This window comes from Asparagus officinalis, chromosome 5 (genome assembly GCF_001876935.1).
Source record: "Asparagus officinalis chromosome 5, Aspof.V1, whole genome shotgun sequence".
NCBI lineage: Eukaryota > Viridiplantae > Streptophyta > Magnoliopsida > Asparagales > Asparagaceae > Asparagus > Asparagus officinalis.
Window position 1 is genome coordinate 131,177,707 of NC_033798.1, and position 5,523 is coordinate 131,183,229.

Here is a 5,523-nt window from a genome sequence, read left to right on the forward strand (position 1 = left end):
AAACTATCAGAAAGTTCAAAGATATTCTTTAAAAGAACTAAGTTGTTTTCATTTCAAATGGAGAAGTGAAGGAAATAAACTCAAAATTCAGAAACATTCATGAATCATCTGAATTGACATTAATAAAAAGTATATCGAATAAAGAAGCACTAACTGAGTTTTCCTTAAAGAACATATTGAACAATTATGTCCTAATCTAAAAAAAAATATTCATGAAAAGTACAAGAAAAATTAGTAAGTACTTATAAATTTTCATACTTTATTCTAAAAATATTGAAGGAATCATAAACTTAATATAAAATTTCAAATGAATAATCTTGCAATAGAAACTAAAATAAAGTCATTGATCAACTACATTGCGAGATATAATAAACTAGATAAGATGAGAAAAATCACTATAATGGACAAAAAATATGCACATGATACTTAGTTACCATAGTGTAAGTAAAAAAAATTAAAATTGATATTTTTCTTTTCTCTATATAGTGGAACGACTCTGCAAGTATCCTTATTTAGGGGTATGACTACTAACGAAAGATTAATTTTTAAGAACACGATCAAAGATAAGCATGTAATAGTACTGTCAGATTTCAAGATCTTTAAATATAAAGGTAATATATTTTATAACTAAAATTCTTATTAAAGGCCATTAAATATAAAACTCATCTTATACATGTCTCAAATTTGTATGAAATATATGCACGTCATCGTAAATTGTGTTAATAATTTATTAACTTATTGAAGAAATAAGAGATAGATAAGCAAACCAAGCAAACATCCATATAACACGATAAAGAAAAAATATTACACATTAAAGCTAATATGTACGGCTCATTCAGAACAAGCTGCTAAAACAAAAGCATATCCATCAAGTCTCTTCATAAATACAACACAAATTTAAATTATTTAATATTTTTAAAAATAGCTTAACTTTTTTGAGTAAAATCAGGAATCTTTAGAAGTAATTTTCATGAACTCTTTTAATTTTTTATATGGTTATGTGCATGTTTTTATCATATAAAAATGTAATAGAGTTAGCATTAATCTTTATTATATGATTTTTTTCTAAAGTCTATCAGTGATTAACAACAAATTTATATTCTCTTTAGTTTTATTCTAGCCCACTTTTAATTAATCATCTTGTCTTATTGGCTTTAATTATTCATCCTTCTTTTATAACATTATCTTTTCAAGTGTTTTTTACTTTTACAATATTATACCTTCTTAAGTCAAGCTTGGTTTCATGCCGATCTAAATAACGCGAAAATTCAAATTAGCTTTAGATTATAGTTATTTCTTGTCAATTCAATTATTATATGAAAATTTTAAATTTAATATAGCTCATTCAAAAAAACATTAAAAAAATAATCATAATAGTAAAGTTTGAAAACATACGTGAGAAAAACAATCAAAGAGGAACTGAGAAACAAATTTTAGTAAAGAAATAAGTCAAAAATACTTAATCATAATATTTAATCACGTGCATTGCACGTGCATAAATCCTAGTATCTCTTTAAAAGCACGAGTTCGGGAAAATCTTTCTATGGTCAGTATTACCCTTAGTTTTTTTAATATTACATTGTTATCCTAATCTATTCTAATTTTAATCATATCTTATCTAATTTCACGTGAACTATCTATAGGTCAACAATTTAAAAAAAGTTATTTTGAATATTTCACTTAAGTCTTAATCTATCCAAATACTAATTATATCATATATTAACTCCATATGAACTACCTATAGCTCAAAAATATAGAAAAAATAAGATTAAGAAATTATACGTAGATAACATATTATAATACATAAAGTATTATAAAAAACCCAAAAGTTTTAAAAATTACATATAATAGTCTTAAAAGTTTAAAATTACACAAAACATATTGACTTTTTTAAATTTAAAAACAATCATGATATCTAAAAATTTAAAATATGTAATTAACACCCCAACATTTTAAAAATTGTAGAAACAACCTCAAAAGTTTAAAGACTAAATTACATTTATATACTCTATGTGTTTTGCTCTTGAAGCAGTTATATACTCTAAGTTACAAAATATAGAAAAAAAAATACCCTGAGTTGGTAAAAATTTGCAATTTGGTACCTTCTATTAACCAATTATGAGAATATTCTCTGGAATATTCCCACGTGTTGGACCTATAACCAACTTAAATACTTTTTACCCTCATTTATTATATTATTTACTGTATTACCTACCCCCCCCGGAAATTAGATTATTTTCATCATCATCTTCTTCTTTTCGTGGCCTCCAACTTCTTCTTCTTCTTTAATATGGGTAACAGTAGAAAATAAGAGCTTTCACTATGTTGGGGGAGGGGGGTTAATTCCTAAGGAGGGGCATTATTATCCTTTCATATATTTCTTAACACCGTTAGCTAAATTTAAATAGTTACCAGCTCAGGGTATTTTTTGCTATGTTTTGTAACTTAGGGTATATAACTACTACAAGAATAAAATAATAGGGTATATAAGTGCCATTTAGCCATGTTTAAATTATAAAAAAACATTCTAAAATTCAGAGATTTTAAAACATAGAAACAACATAGATGAATTCTAGGGATTACCATTAGGCACTTAGAAATTTAAAATTAGTAAAAGAATAACCTCAAAGTTACAAAAATTACAAAACCTCTGGCAAAAGTAAAAAATTATTAAAAAATTCTTAAAATTTAAAACTTATAACCGGCACACATCAAATTTAGAAATTATCAGCAGATTACTAAAAATTTAAAATTTTTAAAAAACAACCCAAAATTTTAGTAATTATAAAAATACCTTCAAATTTTCAGACTTACGAGAAATATTCTAACATTTAAAAACTTATCACAAATACATGAAACATGAAAATTATAAGCACCCAACTTAAAATTTAAAATTGTTATAAAATACTATCAAAGTTTAAAAATTGCAAAGCAACCCCTCAAAAGTTTAAATCACAAAAAGGCTGAAATTTGGCAAAGAAAAGAGGAAATGTTTGATATTATAACATTAAAATATAATATGTTAGCATTAATTGATTATAATGTATAAACATTTATCTCTAATGTTGATAATTTTTATTTATAAAATAAAAAATACAAGGAGTTATATATGGAGAAACTATCAGAAAGTTTAGAGATGTCCTTTAAAAGAACTAAGTTATTTTTATTTCAAACGGAGAAGTGAAGGAAATAAACTCAAAATTTAGAAACATTCATGAATTACCTAAATTGACATTGATAAAAAGCATATCGAGCAAAGAAGTACTAACCGAGTTCTCCTTGAAGAACATATTGAACAATTTTGTCCTAATTAAAACACATTATTCATGAAAAGTACAAAAAATTAGTAAGTACTTATAAATTTTTATACTTTATTCTAAAAATATTGAAGGAATCATAAACTTAATATATAATTTCATATAAATAATCTTGCAATAGAAACTAAAGTAAAACCATTGATCAATTACATTGCGAGATATAATAAACTAGATAAGATAAGAAAAAGCACTATAATGGACAAAAAAATATGCACATGATACTTAGTTACTATAGTGTAAGTAAAAAAATTAAAATTGATATTTTTTTTTCTCTATATAGTGGCACGACTCTAGAAGTATCCTTATCAATTTTTAAGAACACGATCAAAGATAAGCATGTAATAGTACTGTTAGATTTCAAGATCTTTAAATATGAAGGTAACATATTTTACAACTAAAATTTTTATTAAAGACCACTAAATATAAAATTCATCTTATACATGTCTCAAATTTGTATGAAAGATATGCATGTCATCATAAATTGTGTTAATAATATATTAACTTATTGAAGAAATAAGAGATAGATAAGAAAACCAAACAAACATCCATATAACACGATAAAGAAAAAATATTATACTTTAAAGCTAATATGCAGGGCTCATTCAGAACAAGCTGCTAAAACAAAAGCATCTCCATCAAGGCTCTTTATAAATATAACATAAATTTAAATTATTTAATATTTTTAAAAATAACTTAATTTTTTATCAAGGCTCTTTATAAATATAACATAAATTTAAATTATTTAATATTTTTAAAAATAACTTAATTTTTTGAGTAAAACCAGGAATCTTTAAAAGTGATTTTCATGAACTCTTTTAATTTTTTATATGGTTATGTGGATGTTTTTATCATATAAAAGTGTACTAGAGTTAGCATTAATATTTATTTTATGATTTTTTTCTAAAGTCTATCAGTGATTAGCAACAAAATATATATTCTCTTTAGTTTCATTCTAGCCCATTTTTAATTAATCATCTTATCTTATTGGCTTTAATTATTCATCATTCTTTTATAACATTATCTTTTCAAGTATTTTTCACTTTTACAACATTATACCTTCTTAAGTTAAGCTTGGTTTTATGCCGATCTAAATAACGCGAAAATTCAAATTAGCTTTAGATTATAGTTATTTCTTGCCAATTCAATTATTACTTAAAAATTTTAAATTTGGTGTAGCCCATTCAAACAAACATTAAAATAAATAAATAATCACAATAGTAAAGTTTGAAAACATAAGTGAGAAAAACTTCCTTTTAAAAGCACGAGTTCAGGAAAAACTTTTCATGGTCAATATTATCATTCACAATTTTGGATATTTCATTTAAATCTTAATATATTCTAATTTTAATAATATCTTATCTGATTCTCATAAACTATCTATAGCTCAACAATTTAAAAAAACATATTTTAAATATTTTATTTAAATCTTAATCTATCCAAATGCTAATTATATCTTATATTAACTCCATATTAACTACCTAAACTCAAAAATTTAGAAAAATAAGATTAAGAAATTATATGTGAATAACATATTATAATACATGAAGTATTAAAAAAACCCAAAAGTATCAAAAATTGCATATAATAGCCTTAAAAGTTTAAAATTACACAAAGCACCTTGACTTTTTAAAACTTAAAAACAAACATGAAATCTAAAATTTTAAAATTTAAAATTAACACCCTTAATATTTTAAAAATTATAAAAACAACCTCAAAAGTTTAAATTATAAAAAATCACCCTTAAATTCAGAGATATCAAAACTTAGCAATAACATAGATGAATTCCAAGGATAACCATTAAACACTTAAAAATTTAAAATTTGTAAAAAATAACTTTAAAGTTATAAAAATTATAAAAACTCCCTCAAAAGTAAAAAATTACAAAAGATCTTGAAATTTCAAAACTTATAATCGATACACATCAAATTTAAAAATTATCAGTAGATCATTGAAATTTTAAATTTTTTAAAAAACAACCCAAAATTTTAGTAATTGTAAAAATACTTTTAAATTTTTATAGTTACAAGAAATATTATAACATTCAAAAACTTACCACCAACACATGAACATGAATTATAAGCACCCAACTTATAATTTAAATTTTTTATAAAATACTATTAAAGTTTAAAAATTACAAAACACACCCTTAAAAGTTCAAAATCATTAAAGACTAAAATTTGGCAAAGAAAAGAGGAAATGTTTTATA